Genomic DNA, 23884 nt, shown 5'->3' on the forward strand with positions numbered 1-23884 from the left:
TGGTGACATCTTTTCATGACCTTATCATACATTTCTATATCTTCTTTGGAGAAATGTCAGTTCAAATCCTTTGCCCATTTTTAGATCTGGGTATCTTTTTATAACTGTGTTATAAGAGGTCTTTATATATTCCAGACACAAATCACTTATCAGATATATGATTTGCAAATATTTTCTTCTATTCTGTGGTTGTCTTTTTACTTTCTTGATATTTGCAGCATGAAAACTTTAATTTTCATTAAGTTTAATTTATTATTTGCTTCTTCCTTTTGTCACTTGTGTTTTTTTGTTGTCATATTTAAGAAACCAGTGCCTAAACTGAGATCATGAAGATTTTATTCCTATGTTTTCTTCTAAGAGTTTGACAGTTTTAGTTCTTACATTTAGATCAAAAGTCCATTTTTAGTTAATTTTTGTGTATGGTGTAGTTTCATTCTTTGTCATGTGACTATCCAGTTGTCCTGGCATCATTTGTTGAAAAGAGTATTCTTTTCCCATTGAATTTTCTTGGAATTGTTGTCAAACATCAGTTATGGGTTTACTCTGGATTCTCAGTTCAACTCCATTTATCTATGTGTCTATCCTTATGCCAGTGTCTCTCTGTCTTGATTACTGCAGCATCACCCAACAATATATACTTTAAAATGATCACTCCCTCAATGTTGTATGAAATGGTTTGAGGAGGGACAAAAGTGGAAACAATGAGAATGATTAATAGGTGATTACACTAGTTCCTGTGGAGAAATCATGGTGACATGTATCCGTGCCATTGCAAGGAGATAAAAGTGGACAGATATATTTTGGCGATAGGTCTTAGAGAAGGACTACATGTTGCAAATTAGAGAGAAAGAGATAACAGAAATGACTCCTGGGTGCCTTGCTAAATCAAAGAGGTGCATGGTAGAACCTTTATGGAAGTAGGAAAGATCAGAAAAGAGGCACATTTCTGGAGGGTAATCTAGAATCTGGTTTTAAGATTATATTTATGAGATGTCTTTGAGGTAGCCAACTAGAGATGCCAATTATAGCCTTTGTTATAAAATTATTTGTTTCTTATATTAGCGAAACTCAGGGTTGTTGTACCTAGAAAACTCTTAACCTAGACCTTAATTTGTTCCTTCTCATCATTCATATCTAGGGCTCAGATGTTCATCTACCTGGAAAGACTATCTCTGAGCCCTGCCTCTAATTCCCTTCAAATCCCTAACCCCATCCTAGTTTTACTCCGTGATGTTACTTTGCTTCTTTTGTCTCATTTAGGACTATGAGAAATTCTCTCTTTATTTAAAACTGGTTTACTGTTTGCTTTCCTCAACTAGAATGTAAGTTCTATAAGAAAGGATTCCTTAACAGTTTTGTTCACTGCTGTGTACGTGGAGTGGTTACCTGGTGCTGCTACTATGAACTGCATTGTTTCCCTCCAAAATTATATGTATGTTGAAGCCCTAACTCCCAATGTGATAGTATTTGGAGATGGGGCAGTTGGGAAGTAATTAGATCTAGATGAGATCGTGAGGGTAGGGCCCTCATGATAAGATTAGTGTCTTATGAGAAGAGACAGAGAGCTTTCTCTCTCTGTCTCTCTCTGTCTCTCTTTCTCTGTCTCTCCCTGTCTCTCTGTCTCTCTCCCATGTGAGGACACAGTGAGAAGTTTGCCATCTACAAGCCAGAAAGAGAGCCCTCATAAAGGAAGCAAATCAATTAGCACCTCAGTCTTGGACTTCCCAGCCTGCAGAACTGTGAAATATAAATTCCTGTTATTTAAGCCACCAAGTCTACAGTTGTTTATTATGGAAGCACAAACTGACTAATACACCTGGATTAAAGAAGATGCATTTTATATATATATATATATATATATATGTAAAATATATTAAATAAATGAATTCCAAAGCTCAGAAGATTGAAGGTTGGTATGGGAAAGAAATATAATTTGGTGAGTTTTCAACATTTAGATAGTATTTAAGCCTAAAAAAATGGATGATGTCAACTAAGGAGATAGAAAGAGAAGATGGTCCAAGACAAATTCCTAAAGGAGCCCATGAAGGAATAGGTAGAGGGCAAGAGAAAAATCAGCCAAGACTACAGTTTATTTCAAGAAAGAGAGAGTATCAATAGTGCCAAATGCTATTGAGAAGGCAAGTAAATTACTGTCAGCTGAATCATGAATTCATCAGGTATTTACCTAACACTTACTATACAGAAAGCTGGAGCTAGTGGATGGGAAACATGCACAAAATATAATGACAATATGTGGTGGTTTATGACCTAAGTCATAGAAGTAAGGGTGAACTCAAAGAATACACTGGATCCTGGGATGTGAGTGTAGAGAGAAGGACATTCATTCATTAGATCATACAACAAACAGTTTTTGAGTACTATTCCAGGAAAAAGAAACTGTATTAACACAGATAAATAATCTTAGAATAGTCCAGGCTTTTTCATTAGAATGAAGGACAGCATGCTGCTTCCAGAATTTTTCACTTGCAAATACTGTAATTCCCTTTATCTTGTCTCTACATGAAACAATTTATTTTCCTGAGCATAAGGAAAGAAAATGATTCATTGACATTGGAGGGGCTTCCATGATGGCACAGTGGTTAAAAATCTGCCTGCCAATACAGGGGACACGGGTTTGAGCCCTGGTCTGGGAAGATCCCACATGCCGTGGAGCAACTAAGCCCACGAGCCACAACTACTGAGCCCATGCACCACAACTACTGAAGCCTGTACACCTAGAGCCTGTGCTCCACAGTAAGAGAAGCCAACGCAATGAGAAGCCCATGCACCGCAATGAAGAGTAGCCTCTGCTCACAGGAACTAGAGAAAGCCCACGTGCAGCAACGAAGACCCAATGCAGCCAAAAATAAAAAATAAATAAAATGAATAAATTCATTGACATTGGGGAACCCATTAACGTAGTACCTTTGCAGGAAAACTCAAAGAGGACTAAATTTAATGAAGTAATTTTGAAGTACCTAATATGTATCTAACATTAAACTTAACCTTATAGTAATATGAAAGAAGTCATGGAAACTGTTATTACCAGCGTCCAATTAGAGTATAATTGAGTGTTAAACAATGGCATAGGGACCAGACATAGAACACAATGAGCATGGATTAGTTTAATCTCAAAATATATTTTCCTAAAAGTAAGTTAAGATATCGTCCAATGATATACATCCCGAATCATCAGAGCCTTCCACCCCTCACCTTACTTAGCCTCTGCTAAAGATATAGCGATTTTTGTTCTGTTATGTGGGAAGAGAAAGATATGCATCCAGATATGCCATAACTTTATTTTTCACTAGGTCAAAAAAAACATATCTTGGAAAGAATATAACATTATCTGAAGCTGGAGGAGTTTTAACATTTACATTGAAAATGACCTCATTTTCCTCCAAGGGCAAAATCTGGCGATAAAAGGCCTCTACCCTGAGCTTTGCCCAGGCCACAAATGGGGGACTATCAGCTATAATGAGGGCTATGTGGCTAAGTCCCCACACATTGTACTGAATACTTATCCCGACAAAGTGTCTGTAGACATAAGGAATGTAACAGCCACATTAGAATTAGGCTGTAAAAAATATTGCAGTTTGAATTATTTGTCAAGAAATAAGATACATTGTAATTTGCCAAGAAACAACTGTCCAATGTGTTTCCTTTTTTTAAAAAAAGAAAAAGTGCTTGCTTGCAAAATATTTGGAAAGTAAATTATCTATTACTATTGCTTGCTTGCTAATTGTCAGTAATAATCCCTTTCAATTACTATGGTGAAGTAGGTCAGCCAATTTTTAGTGCTTATGGAACTTGCAATTTAGAGCCAGGCAGCATATCAGTAAGTTAGGTTTTAATATGACTGAGTAAATGGGCTTCCTTTCAGTCCTCTGAACCCTAAACATGGATGTAGATCAGCTGTAACATCTAAAAGCAATTATGCTTAGTTTTATTTATATTACTTTTGTAACTACTTGTAATGATGAGAATCCATTCTCAACTCTTTTAAATTTATTTATTTATTTATTTTTTTTAAAGAAATTCACGTTCTTTTATTTATTTATTTATTTATTTATGACTGTGTTGAGTCTTCGTTTCTGTGCGAGGGCTTTCTCCAGTTGCGGCAAGTGGGGACCACTCTTCATGGCGGTGCGCGGGCCTCTCACCATCGCGGCCTCTCTTGTTGCGGAGCACAGGCTCCAGACGCGCAGGCTCAGTAATTGTGGCTCACGGGCCCAGTTGCTCCGTGGCATGTGGGATCTTCCCAGACCAGGGCTCGAACCTGTGTCCCCTGCATTGGCAGGCAGATTCTCAACCACTGCGCCACCAGGGAAGCCCTAAATTTATTTTTTAATTAATAGATTTTATTATTTTAGAGAAGTTTTAGGTTTAGAGAAAAATTAAGCAGATAGTACAGAGTTCCCACGTATCGCCTCCCCCCATTTACCAACCATTTTCATTTACCAAAACTCTCCTTTGAGTATTTAATATTCTTTGGCGGCTTAGAATTCTGAGACTGTCTTTGTATAGTTTTAGTAATGTGACCACCTTCCTACCATGTTTACCCTCATAATTCCCCTGCTGTTTCCAGTATCTCGTCCAACAGTATTTCTTACACAGCTCAGCTCTCACAGCCACTGGAGAGCTTTAGATGGGCCATTTTGATAAGTGACACTTGCAGCAGTGAGTGTGGAGGATGTGTTGGAGCAGGAAGAGTCTGGGAGAAGAAAAACCACAGTCCAGGTGGAGCTGATGAGGGATCAAACTTAAAGCAGAGGTAACTGGGATGAAAAGGAAGAGACAGATTGAGAGAGTTTGGGGGTAAATTCCATGTGACCTAACACTGAGTTAGCTGTGTGCATCGAAAGAAGAGTGGAAAGACGTCCGGGATTTTTGTTCTGAACTACTGGTGTGGCCATTAACAGAGATGTGGGGAAATTCAAGAAGATGGAGAGATTTAGGGAGGTTGGAAATACTGACTCGCCGTATTTCAGGGAACTCCAAGTGAAGATGCTCGCCGTGTGGTTGAAATAGGGGCACGTCCCGGAGGAAAGCTCTCGGGACCCGTTTAAAGCTGTGCGTGGATCGTCAGTGTGTCGTGAAAAACAGAGGCATGACGGTATGGGACAGGCCAGGGAAGCTGTGGCACTTTAGAAAGAAAAGATCAGTTTATAATCCTTCCAAATCCATGGGTCTTGCTGGTATTTGGAGGCAGTAGAGGAATGGAAGCAGCTCTGGTATTAGAATTTGGCATTCTCATTCTAATCCCAGCTTTCCCGCCTAACTGAGTGAACTTAGGCAAGTCATTTCATATTTCTATCTGCCTATCTCTCTGTCACTTACTGAAAAGAGATAATAAAGTTTGCCTAATTTAATTCACAGGTCAGCAAAACATACAATAAATTAATAAATGTGAAAAATGTTCTCAGGAGTTAAATATAAGACCTTATCTTTGGAGGTTGGAAGCACTTTGGCCATTCAAACTGGGAAGGAAGAAGACAAAGAGAAGGAGGAGGGGCTTCCCTGGTGGCGCAGTGGTTGAGAATCCGCCTGCCAATGCAGGGGACACAGGTTCGAGCCCTGGTCTGGGAAGATCCCACATGCCGCGGAGCAACTAGGCCCGTGAGCCACAACTACTGAGCCTGCGCGTCTGGAGCCTGTGCTCCGCAGCAAGAGAGGCCGCGATAGTGAGAGGCCCGCGCAGCGCGATGAAGAGTGGCCCCTGCCTGCCACAACTAGAGAAAGCCCTCGCACAGAAACGAAGACCCGACACAGCCAAAAATAAAATAAATAATTAAGTAATTTTTTAAAAAAAAGAGAAGGAGGAGGAGAAGCAAGGAAGGGAGCAGGGAAGACCAAAAGGGTAAGAATTTACTAATCGGAGTGTTAAACAGCCAACGGCTTCATTAGGTTTTTGGGTTTTTTTTAATAACTAAATTTATTTAGCATTTACCACCGTATCATATGCACTTTACACTGTCTAATGTGACCCTCTTTTTTTTTTTTTAATTTATTTTATTTATTTATTTAATTTTGGCTGCGTCAGGTCTCTGTTGCTGCGCGCAGGCTTTCTCTAGTTGCGGTGAGCGGGGGCCACTCTTCGCTGTGGTGCTCGGGCTTCTCATTGCGGTGGCTTTTCTTGTTGCGGAGCACGGGCTCTAGGCGCGCGGACTTCAGTAGCTGTGGCACGTGGGCTCTAGAGTGCAGGATCAGTAGTTGTGGCACACGGGCTTTGTTGCTCTGCGGCATGTGGGATCGTCCCAGACCAGGGCTCGAACCCGTGTCCCCTGCATTGGCAGGAGGACTCTTAACCACGGCGCCACCAGGGAAGCCCGGCTTCGTTAGTTTTAATCCTTCATTCTGTCAAGGACTGTTATGGGTTGAATTGTGTCTCTCCCACAAAGATATGTGAAGTCCTAACCCCAAGTATCCCAGAAGGTGACCTTATTTAGAAATAGAGTGGTTGTAGATATAATTAGTTGAGATGAGGTCATTCTGGAGAAAAGTACGTCCTGAATCTAATATGACTGGTGTCCTTATAAGATGCTGGCCATGTGAAGACAGAGACATGGGGAGAATGCCATGTGAAGATGGAAGCAGAGACCGGGGTTATGCAGCTGCAAGCCAGGGAATGGCTGAGCAAACCGCCAGGAGCCGGGGAGAGGCAAGGAAGGATTCTCCCCTGCAAGGTGTCAGAGGAAGCATGGCTCTGCCCACACCTTGATTCAGACTTCTGGCTTCCAGAACTGGGAGGCAATAAATTTGTGTTGTTTTAAGCCTCCCAGTTTGTGGCACTTTGTTAACAGCAGCCTTAGGAAACTAATATTGAATTAATCACTTTCTGTTTAGAAAAGTCTTTAATAGAGCTCATGGATTCTGTTCCAAAGCAGATGAATAAAATAAACACAGTAGTAGGGTAAGTTATATTCAGGGGGAAAAAAGTAATTTTTTTTTTTCAGTTGCCTAGAGAGATTGCATATGCAAGTAAGTATACAGTCACTCTTTCCAGCATAAGAAGTTATTTATTCCGGGCGTTAAAGCATGGAGTTGGCTGATTGGACAGTCTGATCAGCCTCAATCTGATAGATCATGAGAGATTAAACAAGTGGCCCAAATGTCTTTCCAGAATCCAGAGATGTGAGATTATTATGTCCTGGGTGTCATTTCTGCCTATGTAAGCCTTGAAATTGCATTGATTAATCATTAAGTGGGCCTGCTTCCTACCACTGTTGGAATAGGATGGAAAGGACACCACGAATTCATGTCAGGTACTCAGCATCTTTTTCCTTCATGGATTACCTCCCCCTCTCCCTTGCTGACATCAAACGGCCTCACTTATCTCAGGGCTAGGCGGGTGGCCCTTGCAAGTTCTTGTCTCTAGCTCAGCCAATCTAAATGGCTTGCAAATGTTATATGGATAACGAGGTAGAATATTTGTCTCCTGAGTTGTGAACACTGGAGGCCAGTGCTTCAGGCAGCTGTCGTACTCTCACATGGAGCAAGCCTGCTGGAGAATGAAACCACTACACAGGAAAGCAGGGCCAAGTGATGGAGAGAGACAAAGACACAAGACATCATTGGAACCAGTAACTTCAGTTATGCCTTGAAGCCATACCATCCACTTGGATTTTCCAATTTGCAAACCTATGAATCATCCCCTGTTCCCTTTTTCCCTTTGCCTAGTTTGGCATGAGTTTTATGATTATATAACCTGGCTTTCAGTTTTCTCATCTATAAATTAAGGGGATTACCCTTGAACTTCTACCATCACCGTGAGAAGAGCATGCCCTGGCTGAACTGTCTGGTATAAGAAGGACAAGAGGCATATGAAGCAAGGTCACCCTAACTCGCCCACAGACCAGTGGCCTAAAGCAGAGCTACAAGCCACGCCCAGCCAAGATCGGCCAAATCCAGTCAACCTACCAATGCATACGCAAAAATAGATTGGCTTTTTTAATGCAATTCATGCATTCAATTTTTTTTAATGCAAACAATTTTAATAACAAATTAAGAGGATTTGAGGATTTTTTAAGACAGTTAATTTTACATATGCTCATGTCTAAGAATGGAACATTAATAGGTAATTGCCTTCCCATCATATCTCCACAAACTCAACTTCCTTGTTAACATCTCTGGCCTTAAGTCTAAAAGCATTACCATTTTTATTTTCAAATGTCTCTCATCTTCTCTAGGAAAAAACAAAAGCTGCATTTATTAGGCACCAATGGAAATAAAATAGGTGAAAATATCAGGGGAACCCCTTGAATTTTAGAGCTAGAAAGTAACTCGGAGATTATTGGGTTGGCCCAAAAGTTCATTCGGGTTTTTCTAGAGCATCTTACGGAAAAACCCAAATGAACTTTTGGGCCAACTCAATAGTTCAATTTCCTCCTTTTACAGATGAGAATCCTGAGGTCCAGAGAGCTCTCATGACCTATCAAAGATCTCTCAGCTAGTTAATGTCAGGTGGGACTAGAGCCCTATGCTTTTTAATTCTTACCTCATCACTCCTTCTGTTATGACAAATCTATTCTGGTGTTTACCACGTTTGGAAGGATTCAAAGCTAATACTCCCTTCTAACCTCACTCTTTCTAGTTTTTTTAAGTGTATTTGGGACTTCTGAAAGCTGTGAGCTTGAATATCATAGTTTCTTCTTGTCCAAAAAATGAAGAACAAATAGACACAGCCAGTAAGCCTGATGCTTTGTTATTAGCCTGTTTTATGTTGTATACGTTTCCTATTCCAGAAGAGTATGATGCTTCTGCCATTCAAAAAAAAAAACAACCAGATTTAAGTCACCGCTCCATCTCTGTCTTTTATGACAGCAATTTTTTAAAGGTTGAGCAGAGTCACCCCCACACCTGTTCCTTTTAAACTGAAAGGGGACCTGCTGCACTCTGCAGGGAAATCACAAAGACAACCGGAGATCTTGTCAATTTACATCCAAGCTTGGCTGGAGAAAAGTGGATAGCTGATTTGAGAAGATAAGGGAATAAGTACATTTACCTGAAGATGAGCATGGCCTAGCTGAAGAGACCAGAGATAATGAGGAAGGCTTCCTTTGGTTTGGTGGGGAAATCCATGATTCTGTAACATCAATCAAGACAGTTTTATCTGATTGCTAAGTTTCAAGAAAACCAGTGAACATTTAAAATAACTCTACAGAAAGAGAAGAGATAGGGGAAGGCACAATCATTCTCTGTTATATAAAGTTAGAAACTGAAGCCCTAAATGGTATAGAATTAATATTAAATTTCAATGTTATCACAATGAAGTAGTAAATTTAGGTTAATTTTATAAGAACAAAGGATCCCCTTGTAGATTTCCAGGCCTCACCTGTAAGGGATTTTGACCCTGGTTCAACACACATAGAAGAGAAACAGTGCATTGGCTTGCAAGATCTAGGATAACAAGTGAACTTCTTTAAAACTGAACGTTTTTTAAAAGTCTCATTGAGAATAATCACATCATACATTCTTATCACACATCATATATTCTCCTAGATGTTCAATAAGTGTGGATTAAAATCATTTGCCTTATACGTATTAGCTTGTATCATTTTACCTCCTCATTTACCTGTAGACTATAGCTGTAAGTAGCTTATTCTTGTGCAATAGGCAGCAACCAGGGGCATAATCTGAATGTTGAAAGAACCTCTTCATCCCTTTCCCACATACACACACACAAACACACACTAGTATGTATACTTTGTGCAAAAAGTCCATAGTAACTTGGCTTTAATGACTCACTCCTGGGCAGGAAATAATCTGCCTGATTAACCCATTATTGTTGCCAACTAGGGAACAATTCGATTTTAGAACTTGTGGGAAAGATTGGAAACATAGAGTCAGTTAGGATCGTGGTACAGGTATCATGATGCTTGGAATTAATGGGGAGGTTCACAAAGAAAGGAGAGAAATGCTGAATGTCAGATTATACAAGCAACAAAAAGGAACAACCTCCTTCTCAATTAATTTCACTTACATATTTTAAAAATACAATTATGTGGAAATGATATGCCACAGTATTAATCATCTCTATATTTAAGTTCCCAACTCTATGATTAAGAATATAAAACATGTACATCTAAAATATTAAAATATACAAACAATGAATGGCTATGACTAATGACTAGTCCGGGCATTAGAGACCATAAATGTTTGGAGATTAATGATATTACTTCAAGGTGGGTATGGAGAGTGGAGTTCAAATAAGGCTTCGGTACAAGATGAGTCTTGAGCCAGAGCTTCAAAGATGGTAGGATGCAAATAGAGAGGGATGGGAAGAAATTCTACATGAGAGAAAAGATAAAAGCAAAGTGTGGAGGTGAGGAAATGTTGGAAGCTTGTGCAGAGGGCAGGGAGGAGACCAGCACTGACCCCAGGAGGAAGATTCTTGAAAAGGTACATATGACAAAGAGGCCAGAATGATAAGCTGTGAGTTTTTTTCCATGTAGAATATGGGGAATCTATTTTAAAAGAAAAATATCTGATTCATTTTAGTCAAGTTGACTTGCTTCTAATTACCTAGGCGAGGCCCCTTTCCCCAGAGGACGTCTGTTAAAGGTCTGTACTCTGAGAAGTCTCCCAACTGTTGATGGCATTTAGAGAACCACTGACCAGATATCCATCTGGACACGGAAAGGAACCCAGGGTCAGATTTGGAGTTTGGAGGACACATAGGCCCTTGCCAACGATACCATTTTATTTAATTTCTCATAACCTGATCTTTTAAAAAATCTCTCCTTGTAGCAACAGTTTATATTTCTAAATACAGAGAAAAAAACTTGCCTATGCCTTTCTGAGCCACCGATCACCGAGTACTTTTTCTCCCATTTTGCATCAGCAGGGGGACCTCCCTGCTCTTTCTGTTCTTGCCTATTTTGTAATGTGATTGAGGAAGCAGTAGATCAATTCGAGATTCTCTCAGAAATGCTGGGGATTGCTCTCTTTAGGGGGTCTAATTCTGCAAGCACTTCCTGTGTGGGCATTTACCTGTTTTTTCACATTTTCATTCCCTATTGAATCTTCCCTGGGAACAATAAAGCGCTACCCCTCCACCCTTAGCTTCCAATCTCCCACCCACCCTCTTTCACAGTCACAAAAGGAAAAAATAGTTCTTTTTTTTTCCCTTCTAGCCACTGCCTATGGGCTAAATTTTACAGAATTTATATAATTTTGAGGAATAGGAGCCTGTTCTTAATACTGAAGCTTCTCTTGAAAATACGAAGGTGAACAGAAATTCTCACAGTCCATGCTTCATGAAGGGATGGTGGCATCTTAAGAAAATAATCTGCTAAATTAATAAACCTCATAAATTACAGAATCCCTGAATACCAACTGCTGAAATACAATCACTCTCTGACCTGAACCTATTAAATGAAGAAGTCTGCTGTGCATAATTTACAGCAGTGCTATGAATGAAAAATAGCTCCTTAGAAGGGAGATAAAATACAAAAATGGTCTTGCTGTAGAAACAGAATTACTGGTTATTTCAGTTCTTATTTATTCTAATATTGGTTTATGGGTCGTCCAATAATTTTTATCTTTATCGTTGTTTTGTTCTCAATTGTTCAATAATCCATGATCGAGACAGCATTACATTTTGCTGGTTGGATGGTAGGAGAGATGTTAAAAAGGCAATATTCATCATGTTATATTGTGCATATGCATAATGTTTCCTTAAAGTTATAAAATATAATATTGCATACAGATACCTATCTATTGGTAATACTGTTACCAATCTAATTAGTCATCTTGTCTAAAGAATCAAAATATTTTGAAGGTATTAAATCAATAGTTCTCAACTGGGAGCAGTTTTGTCATCTGGGACATTTGGCAATGCCTGGAGACACTTTTATTTTTTTGTGGAGGCATTTTCTATTGTTGCATCTGGAGCAGGGGGTGCTATACATCCTATAATGCACATCCATCTGAATAAAGAATTACTTAGCCCAGTATCAATAATGCTGCTATTGAGAAGCCTTGATTAGTGATAAAAACAACCCCACATTTCTAGGTATTTGAAGGGAAAGGGATCTTTCAAGAACAATTTCTTGCCAATTTTTTTTTTTTTTTTTTTTTACAGAATACTCAATCCCAAACATGCTATTCTAGATCAGCCAAAATGAATTTAGCACTCACTTCCCTAAGCTCCCTCTGGAATTCTGAGTAAAAGGATTAACAGCGGCCATCCTTATTTGTTCAAAGACTGCATAAGGGACTTTCTTTCAGGAAAATTTTACCCAAACCATGAAAAAAAGCTGTTAGAATGTTGGTTGCAGTATATCTCATATGAGGACTATTTTGGAACCAGATGGGCTGAAAGAAATACAGAGAAAGAAAAATCCTCTGTCCTGCCCCTATTGCTGATTCTATTAATGAAATCATATTTAAAATCTCAGTCTCTATTATTTTGAGACTTTGAGGGTGAACAATTCCTGGGATTGGTTGGTTGAAAGACAAAAATGAAAAGGGGCATGCAATTAAGACATATTTGTACTGCTAGGTCAAATTGTAAAAATCAAGACAAACATGCAGAACTTTATTTTTTTTCTAGCTCTAAGGTCAGTTTAGTTCTGGAGCTCCTCCACTAAACACACACACACACACACACATACACACACACACACTCACTATTTCTACTGATGGTGGAAAATTCTTAATCTTCCCACTTCATGATCATTCTGTCTCTCTAATTTATAAACATATGTTCCTCTAGTCAAGTTTAAGATTCAAACTCAGTCCATTCAAGTTTCTCCCACTCTTCTGTCCGTCTCCTGGGAAGATGTAAGTTCTCTGGGATCTGATATGTTTGTAGAGCAAAGGTTGAAAAAACTGTAAGTATCTATCCCACCTCAGAACCAGACCCACTGGGCTCTGGGACAAACAAGGCCTCAGGCAGAGGATATGTGAGGGTTCCTGTCATGTTACCTCTTTAGCAAACCTGTCTTGTGCTTCTGCTTCTCCTGTTTTGACTTTGCTTCTGGTTCCAGTGAACGACCATGCCCCTTCTTATAACCAACACCCAAATTTGTTACCACAATTCCCACATGAATTCTGAGTTTCTCTCTGGTACACTTGTTCCTTATTCTCTCTCTTGTTCTCGTGGGCACCTAAGCGTGGGTCCTTACTCTACATTCCTTTTCTCTAAAAGACATGGAGTCCTGCATCTGAATTCTAGTCTGTAAAAGGAAGCCTGTTGCCTGCTGGTAAAAGGCCTGATGTGCCTGAACAGTAATTAGGGGAGAGGAGGGACGTCAAGGAAGACTGACAAATTCTAACATCTGCCTTTTCCCTGATGCTGGAGTTTGCCATGGTTTCTCAGTTCAAGCTCTCTTAGCATTTTTGGTTCATGGTTGCCAGTAAAATCCTGTTCCTGGCAATGAACTTTTCAGTTTTAAACTTGAAAACCTAAAGATGAATTCATGGCAATAACAACAGTCCTGATAAATATATTGGAAGTCTGAAGTGGAAATAGCTTAAATGACTTATTATGAAAGAAGAAGACTTATTTCTTCATAAAACCACCAAAAGTTCTAGTCACTAACTATAAGCAACTGCAGGGTCTAAATGTTGCTTTACCCATTCTATGCTAAACATTGCACATTCTTTTGTACGCTCAACAATCACTTAATGTATTGTACAACCTACTAGAACATTTAATGTATGTATTAGATTATTTTAATGTTTAATTTTTCAAAATTTAAAATTGCTTTAAAGAATTTTAAAACTTTATTTTATCATTGGCCCAATCGTGATGAGTAATTTCGAATCCATTTTTTTAGTGGATTTATTTGTTAGGTATGTGTGTGTGTTTTACAATATATGTCCAAAATATTAGGAACTTGAACAAATTAAACTGTATTAGCAAACACATTTAAAAATTTTTTAATCTAGTTTGCAAAGATGCTTGCTTGGTGAGGGTACAGTCATTGTTAAAATATAGAGCTTTTAAAAAAATCCAATGTCATGGCTGTTGGACGTTAGGAGAGGCTGCAAACAGATCAGGCCTGAATTCATCCTACCTCTTACCAGGAATGAGGTACCATTGGAATAGATGTTAGAATAGGGAGCTCAGACCATTAGCCGCCTGGCTTAGCTAAAATCTGCTGCCATTTCCTCACGCACACCTGTAAATGCATATATGAAAGGCATTTTGAAAATAGAAGTGAATGACCACTGGATGACTAGGATTGATATTTTCGGCGATTTTGCCTTTCCTTCTACCTGTCTCCCATTGTCAGTGGAAGAGTTTCTTTAACTACTTGAAGATCTTGTCTCTGACTCTCTTTTAGGGCACCTTTCACTTTTTTGTGTTCTCAGTCAGTGTCAGTGAACCTCTCTGATTTCCCTTTTATTTCACACAAGTGTCAGCGTATTCAGCTTGAATGTTATAAAATTCACTGATCTCTTCTCCCTTCTATCAACCTCTGTAGAAATCTCCAAAAGTGACTTCCATGGGCTCAAAGGGTCATGCTTTTCTCTGAACTCAACTTCTAATTTAATCAGTTCCTATTTAATTGAAGGATAAAATGCAACCTCAAGATAATTTTTAAAAAGACATCTTATCCAAGCACTGATCTAAACCCTGAGGTCCTGGCTCTCCTCCCATCTGGGCCAGTGCTCCTTCCATGGAATTCTGCTGCTTCCCTGAAGAAGGAAGCTGTAATCCTGTATTCACGTTCACTAAGGCAAACGTATAGCAACAGAAATGCAGTCACATCATTGTGATGAGTGTGACCCACTTACAGTGGGGACCTTCTAACTTGTTTTCCAGACAAGGGAAATCACATCTCACAACTGGTTGTGGACAAATATAAAAAATGGTATTTCAATTTTTAGATTTCCTTTTTCTGTTTAGCCCATTCTTAAGTCTCTGACTTACTAAGGGAACAAAGGTGGTACAGATATTTCCCCAACAGCTCCTAACAAGAACTAAAATGGATTTGTTTTAACTCCTTTTCACCAGGATCAAAAGAGGTAGACTGGAGAATAAAGGAGATGGATGATCTGTATCCAGCCTCCACTTTTGTTTACATAGTAGGACTTGGTATTTCTCACAGGCAGGGAAGGTGGTTCATTCTGTTGCTTAAACACAATGAGAGAATGTATTATCCAAAAATAACACCACCACAGCCCAATCAGCTATTCATATCTGAAATGATAACATGATACGTTTATTCTCTTTAATTATTAAGGAATTATTCACTTATGAAATACCCTTAGTGAGAGATCACATTTAGCTCTGTCACTTTTTACACCTTGGGCATATGATAAGCAAGTATTAATTTGGGGGGTGGTCAGCAGAGGACAGGACTAAAGTTATATAAATTTTTATCTATGTAGTATAGACAACGGGGGGCTGCAAAATTATCAAATGCACACTCATGCATTTTTAGATGGGGAAATTGAGGCTCACAGAGGGTTGATCAAGTACAGATCCAGGCTGAACACCACAGGCTCTGACTCCCAGGGCAATGGTGGAGCCACTATCCCATGGTGAGGTGGACATGGGACCTCAGACATGGCACAGGGATGTGAATGCCTGTGAGGATATCCACACGCTGTTGAAAATATTTAAGAATTCTCTTGTGCCCACTGAGGAGGAGGTTCTACTGGAGAAAGAGAGAAAGTCCAATACAGAATTTTAAGGTTGAATAATACCTGAGGGATCAACTTGTCTCAATCTCTCAATTTCTGCATGAGGTAACTGACGCCTAAGATAATTACTGGTAGATCCAAGGCTAAAACCCAAGTCACCTGATTCCCAATCCAGTTCTCTTGCCACTTTATCATGCTTCTGCAAGGACTAGAAAATAAAAGTGGTTGCCCGACCTTCACGGAGAGAAAGAGCAGAATGCAGAATTAGAAGGGGAGGGTTATGTGATGAGCAGAGCCCAGGCAGGATTTCTGTTCTGGAACATTGTGAGACAGAGTGAGGTGAGACAACAGGGTGTAAGGAGCTGGCATTGCTAGCGTTGTCGTTGTCAAAATGTGATCCCCAGACTAGCATTACCTGAGAACTTATTAAAAATGCACATTCTTGACCTGACCTGGATCTATTGAATCAGAAATTCCACCAAGCTATATTTTAACATGTCTATCAGGTAATCATGATGCACCTTAAAGTGTGAGAACCAATGTTGTAGAAAGGTCTTTATGAAGCTCCTCTGGACCCAATTCTCAGGACACGATCTTCTGAATAGGAAAAAGCTTTCTATATAAGGCACATCTTTGTTCTGTCTGATCTCTTCTAACTATGAAGATTGACCTGATTATTTTCATAAAACAGCCACAGACTCTTAACATGGGCAAAATGTTCATTTAATTCTCATTTCTTTTCAAGCTCTAAAATTCTTATTTCTCTTATAATTATTTCTCACCATATCATTTAGTGCTATCTATTTATTTAGGGATTTTTGCCCCATATGGATTCCATGCATCTATATAGTTCGGGATGGCAACATAAGGCATGCTACAATTATTTGGACTCACCATATCATAGAAAGCATATTTAACTGAAAAATATTTTTAAAGGATAAATCAGAGTTGTCTTGTTCTTTTAGGTCAACTCCGCATTTGTAAACTTTGTCATTTAATTGAGTCTTGAAGTTGGTGCAATCATGTTCTACTGTAGATATATTTAGCTCTGATTTTTGCTAGCCTAATGATTTTCCAACATTTTTATTTACTAAGCAAAAAGAAACGAAGACTAGTCAATAAAATAGGCAAATAACGTAGCTGACGAAGGGGAAACAGCTCAAGAAAAATGGATGCAAGAAGCCCTCATGTGAACAATGAAGAAACAGCACCGTGCTGTGGGTTAAACGGATTTGGGTTCGAGCCCCTGCTCTGCCCCCTCACAGAGACAGTCACCTGGAGCATATCACTTCTCCTCTTCGGTCTCTATTTTCTTATCTGGAAACAGGAATATGAATACCCACCTACTGGGTTTTTTTTTTTTTTTTTTTTTTTGGTAACAACTAAATGAATTAATTTATGTACAGTACATATTAATGATGTCCATTTATTTCCCCCTCTCTTCTTAATTTTCTGTTCTACTAACTTTGCCTTTACAATATGCTGTTTTGTGTTGTTAAGTGGCTCTCAACTGTCTTATTAGCTCACTGAGGGCAGAGAAGGTATCTGAGGTTTATTCATAATTCGTTTAGCCCTTTACATAACACTCTCAACATCTAAATGTATGTAGTAGGTCTCCAACTACTGAGAGACAGCCAGTGTGCCATGGCAATGGTATAGAAAAGTGCCACCAACATTTGTCCACCAGCATTTATCATTCCTGCTGTAAAGGCTCCTGCCCCCTCTGGGGTCCCTACTCTCTGGCTTTCTGAAGCAGACAGACAGCTGTCATAGGGTTTAGCCACATCATAAGATCAAGAAGCGTTTTTTCTCTAAATAGAAATAAAAATTTGGTCTGATGCACTTGTTATATACTCTACAGTGGTTCTCAAAGTGAAATCTCTGGAGATTCAGCATTAGCATGACCTGGGAACCAGTTAGAAGGGCTAATTCTCAGACCCCACCCCAACCTAAATCAGAAATCTGTGTTTTCACAAGCCCTCCAGGTGATTCTGATGCATATTAAATTTTGAGACCACTGAGCTAAAACAATGCCTTTATTTCTCCTTCCTAGTTACCAGGGGTCCTGGCTAGTATCCATGATATTTTTATGTCAAGGGTAGATATAATGGGATAGCAATGCATACAGCATGTCAATCAGCAATAGTTATGTAATGAAAATAGAACATGAAATTTCTCAAAGTGTGTTTAATGGATCAGTAATTCATAGGCTATTAATAAGTACTGTGTTTGAAAAAAGAAAAGAAATGACTTAGGCAAATAAGTTTAGTGAACTAAGTAAGATTTCTTCCCTGAGAATTTCTCATTCTTTTAATATGCTCAAAAACATTCTGAATCTCCAAAATTTCCCCAAACTTATTTGAAACCACTTTTCAAATAAAAAAAATATCTCTTTGCTGATATAAGGACCTCTTTTGTGGTTGTATATTGTTATAACTGAATTTTGTTATAACTTGTCATTAAGAAGTGCTTGATGTTATGCTATTTTTACTTGGAGACTTTCAAAAGTATTAGTCCAGTAGTTCTCAATCAGGTTCTCATACCACTCACTCCACCCCAAGGGGTTAACTGGCAATGTCTGGGGACATTTTTGCTTGTCACAGGTGGGATGGGGGGTTGTTTGCTACTGGCAACTAGTGAGTAGAGGCCAGAGATGATACTAAATGTCCTGCAGTACAAGAACAGCCCCCTACAACAAAGAATTATCCAGCCCCAAATGTCCACAGTGTCAAGGTTGAGAAACTCAGGCACTTAGTGAGCTGCTTCTGTGTACACACACATCGGGGTACACGACAGGCTTGCCTTCTTCATCTTCAGAGTTCCAGTTCTTACTACACTGCCTGACACAAAAGAGACACCCAATAAGAGCTCACTGAATGAATGAATTAATTAAAAAATGAATGGTTGAGGGAAACTTGACTATCATCAGTGAAATGACAGCAAACCTTGCAAGGCAATATAAAATCCATATTATTATTATTATTTTTTAAAATATTTGTTTATTTATCTATTTATGGCTGTGTTGGGTCTTCGTTTCTGTGCGAGGGCTTTCTCTAGTTGCGGCAAGCGGGGGCCACTCTTCATCGCGGTGCGCGGGCCTCTCACTATCGCGGCCTCTCTTGTTGCGGAGCACAGGCTCCAGACGCGCAGGCTCAGTAATTGTGGCTCACGGGCCCAGCTGCTCCGCGGCACGTGAGATCTTCCCAGACCAGGGCTCGAACCCGTGTCCCCTGCATTAGCAGGCAGATTCTCAACCACTGCGCCACCAGGGAAGCCCATCCATATTATTTAACACAGCAATTGAAATCCATGTCTGGGGGAGCTTTGAGGAGGAGGGAAGGTTGCAAATAATCTTCAATGATCAGAGCAGATGTGGGAGAGCAGAGAGCAGCCCAGCGGAGGGGGATATGAGAGTAGGCACAGAGAACAGGGGCAAGCCAGGTGCCCTGACACACCTCATAGGTCAACGCCACACAGCTTTACTGACAGGATTCTACCTACAGGTTCTACTCCATTCCTTTGATCCTATGTGCCATCACAGACAAGTAGCAAGTGGCAGAGATTACCAAACAATGGCCTAAAAGCCATAGGGTTTTGTTTACCACCTCAAGGTTCTGTTTCTCTGTTTGATTCTTTTAGGAGCTTTGTTTTTAACTGTTTTTAATTATCTAAGCAACATATTATGTATCAGTGAATTTTTTTTTAATTTCAAATGAAGCTTAAAGCCCCCCTTGACCTCCATCCAATCCACTCTCCAGTGTTTGACACCATGTTTGTTTGTTTAATTGACTTTGAATGACTTTTGGGGGACACTCTCCAGCTCACCACAGTCTCCACCTACTGCTTCACCCCCCAACCCCACTGCAATCTATATGCCACCCACCTGGCCCTGAGGTCACTTGCTATATAAGAGGAAAAGCACTGTACTTGGAGTCCTAAGATCACCCTTATTTGAACAAACCTCATTTCTAGGACCTGTGCTCCCTACTTGACAAAATTGCTATGAGGATTAAAGTAAATAACATCAGTGAAACTACCTGGCAAGCCATACTTTCCTGAGCAGGAGATGCCCCAAGCAAGGGAGCATTTATCTCAAAGAAGCCTACCAAAGAGCAAAACCTCCTCCAGGCCCATGATCTATCTGTGAAAATCAAACAAAATGAATTCAGTTATATGATAAACTCCACTATAAGCAATAATACATGTGAAGCACTTAGACATTCCCAAAACAAATGCAGTTCATAATTTTAGTATCATTAATGATACTTTAATAGTAACAATAAACCCTGCTTATTTTTATATAAAAATAGGTTGTTACTTTCTATCAAGTAAAATTGATACCACAGGAAGACGAGTCATGTTTGTCCTACAGCTTCAGATACTTCCTGACACCCTGGAAAACATTAAACAAATGTGAGATGTTATGATTACCAGTTTTTCAAGACCCAGCTAAACAGCTCTTTCATAAAACCTTCTGTGACCACACCAACTGAACTCCTCTGAATTCCAGTAGTGGTTATTTCTCTCTAGTTTTCTTGGGCATTATGTGTACACATGGCCTTGTATTGCTTCTACTGTTGTGACACTGTTATTTAAATATTTGTGGAATAGAGATGCTAGTCTTTAATTGTTCATGTGTTTATCTCATCTCTCCTCAACTGGATAATGGGCTTCTTTATGTCAGAGGCCATGTTCTCTGTCCCACTTTGCAACATGCCACACACACAGTAGGCACCCAGTAAGTGTCTTTAATTTCATTTGAAGAGTGTGTTAGATCCTAGAAGTGCCACAAGAATGTGTCTCTTAAAACTCCTCATCTGTAACCTTGTCCCTTCTGATTTGTAACCAGAGAAGAGCTTTGAAGTGAGGTGAGAGTGTGTTTCTGTCTTCTGTGTTCCTTGGTAGGAAAGTCCTTGTTTTCCACCCTGGCAAAGTGAGATGATTTGAAACTCTCTAATGCAAAAGCCAGTATATGCTGTTCTTTGTATTGAAGGTCATCTGCTAGAATCTGAAAGTATGTGTTGGCAGTAGTTACTTAAGTAGAGTATTTCTAATCTTCAAAGGGATAGTTCTGTGTTTAAAATGAATTTTCTTATTTGTCTACTGTCGCAACTTAAAAACGCTTTTCCTTAGATGCATTGTAAAATGTTAATAGCTACATATAGAGTGACTTTACAACTGTAGTGTCATCTTTCTCAGCTTGATCAGCTCTTTTGAATGGCATCATTATGATCCAAGTTGTTTTACAGTAATAAAATATGAATAGTTTCAATAAAAAAGTAGGCACCGTTACAATTAAACAGTATATGGCATTTTAGCATGTGATAACTACTCATAATGCTGTCGTCAGATAAGCAAATCTACAATATAAACACAATCACAAGAATGACCTGAACAAGTCTGAAGCACAGAAAGGAATATAATCGGGGGCAGTGTGGTGCCACAAGTTTGGGGGAAAGCAGAATATTCAACACACCTGGGTTCTTTCAAAGAAATTGCGAAGTTTTTTTTTTACCATTTTATTTATATAGTACCCTTCATCTAGTTTTATCTCTGCAAGAAACAAGCAAATTTTAAAATTAGGACAACATGCTGAATGTCTCAATAAAACTTGGGTCTTAATACTTTGTTTGATAAGGTATACTGCAAAAATTAGCATATTCATTTTTGTAGGGTTTTTACTCAATTATATTTCCAGGCTATTGGAAAACATAAAAACTAGGATATATATAAAATAACTCTATAAATCTTTACACCTTGTACTGATCCGAATGCAATAAAGTCTCCTTGATCCAGACACTGATTTTCAGGTTTCTGTTCCTTTTCTTTTTTCTGAAGATTGACTTAACTTCTGGTTCTTATATATACTCATTGTTACCACCGTTAGAGGGGTGGCAGGTAAGAGAAATTTTTTTTTTAAACATCTTTATTGGAGTATAATTGCTTTACAATGGTGTGTTAGTTTCTGCTTTATAACAAAGTGAATCAGTCATACATAGACATATGTCCCCATATCTCTTCCCTCTTACATCTCCCTCCCTCCCACGGTAAGAGAAATTTGATGAATTTCTAGTCAATCAATGTTGCTACTGGTTTGAGCTTCTTTTTTTTTTTTTTTTTAAATTAATTATTTATTTATTTATTTATTCTTGGCTGTGTTGGGTCTTCGTTTCTGTGCGAGGGCTTTCTCTAGTTGCGGCGACCAGGGGCCACTCTTCATCGCGGTGCACGGGTCTCTCACTATCGCGGCCTCTCTTGTTGCGGAGCACAGGCTCCAGACGCGCAGGCTCAGTAATTGTGGCTCACGGGCCTAGTTGCTCCGCGGCATGTGGGATCCTCCCAGACCAGGGCTCGAACCCGTGTCCCCTGCATTGGCAGGCAGACCCTCAACCACTGCGCCACCAGGGGAGACCTGGTTTGAGCTTCTGAAACAGGTTTGAAGGAGGTAAGAATGGTGGACTCTTTCTTTGGGGGATAAAAAGGGCTGGTTTCAGCAATGTTAGGAAAGGTGATTGTCTTCATAATGATAAAAGTGAGTAAAGCTGTGAGGGCTAACACAGAAGCAGCTGAATATGGTGAATATGTTAGCTTCTTTATAGAAGAAGGGAAAGAAGCCATTTTTGACATGATTCTCCATACAGAGAGTAATTAGGAAACTTTGTACAAATAAATAAGAGGGTTGTTGAAAAATTTACTTGAACACCTCGTATGTATGCCAATAACACTAAAATGTAACTCCAGATGTGTGAGCTCTTTACTGATTAATTATTTTCTGTGAATAACAAATGTGCTTTCTCCTGCCAGAGTATTTCAATTTGCCAAGTGAACAAAGTCCAGACTTTGACCTTCATTTAGGGCTTCCCACAGTCTGACCTTGACATGCTTGAACAAACTTATGTCTCCTCAGCTCTGTATGTGAACCTCTAGCCCATCTACAGTTCCTTGAAAAATTGTTGCAAATTTGCCTCTCCCTAGAATCCCAAACACATACACACACACACACACACACACACAACCACCACCACCCAATCACAACCTACTCTCTACATATCTAAACCACGTCTTTCTTATGAAGCTATTCAGTTCCTCCACTCCTCTTCTGTAACTGGGCTCTCCAAAGCTCCATCTTTTGTCAAATTTTGTCGTCTTTTGTCCTATTGTTTGTACCATCCACTCGGCATTTACCCATAGCTATTTTAGATCCCTGGTTAGCTACTTCTGGTTGTCTTTCACATAATATATCCTGAAGAATATTTAGTGGGCATTTTTAATATTCATGAGATATTCTGATTATAGCACAGAGTTATCCAACTAATGAAGCAATAATCTGTGTCCTTAGTCTGTAAGCGTGGAAAGAATTTCCTATAGATCTGGCTTTTTCATTTTCCTTTAGAGTTCAAAAAGCATTTTTTTTCTCTCTTTGCTATACTCTCTGCAGGGGATACTTAAGTTGAAAGTAGAACAAGAATGAAAAACAAAATTTAAAAAAGGCCTAACCACTGAGATATCAGAATGTCAGCTGAAATTATTACTTAAAAATAATCTTCATCTGTATAAGCAAAAAAAGACAAGAGCCAACTGTGACAGCTCTTATCTGCAACAAGGACAACAATGCAAAGAGAGTCCATCCTTTATGATGTTTTTGATTTCCACCCATCCCAAGGGCATAGGTATAAACTAAACAAGGGACTTCTAGTGCGGGAAAGTAAAATGACAACACATGTTTTTACCATCACTTTACCAGACTCAATAAACATTGTTTTAAAGTAAAATTAGAAACTGTTAAGTTAGCAGTTTTTAGTTTAAAAGATCAGCAAACCCATTAATTTAAGAACAGACATGCAAACCAAGCAAAGACTGGCCAACTCAGGGATATTATCTTTGGACAAACATAAGCATAGCATATATGTTTGGCACCTTTACTTAAAGCAGTGATGTGGAAAACAAACTTATCTACGAAACAGAAACAGACTCATAGACATAGAGAACAAACTTGTGGTTGTCAAGGGGGAGGAGGGGTGGGGGAGGGAAGGATTGGGAGTTTGAGATTAGCAGATGCAAACTATTATATAGAGAATGGATAAACAACAAGGTCCTACTGTATAGCACAGGGAATTATGCTCAATATCCTGTGATAAACCATAATGGAAAAGAATATGAAAAAGAATGTATAACTCAATCACTTTGCTGTACAGTAGAAATTAACACAACATTGTAAATCAACTATACTTCAATAAAATTAATTAAAAAATAAAAAAGCAGCAGTGTGGGGAAGATGGGGAAG

This window comes from Balaenoptera musculus, chromosome 13 (assembly GCF_009873245.2).
Source record: "Balaenoptera musculus isolate JJ_BM4_2016_0621 chromosome 13, mBalMus1.pri.v3, whole genome shotgun sequence".
NCBI classification, from domain to species: Eukaryota; Metazoa; Chordata; class Mammalia; order Artiodactyla; family Balaenopteridae; genus Balaenoptera; species Balaenoptera musculus.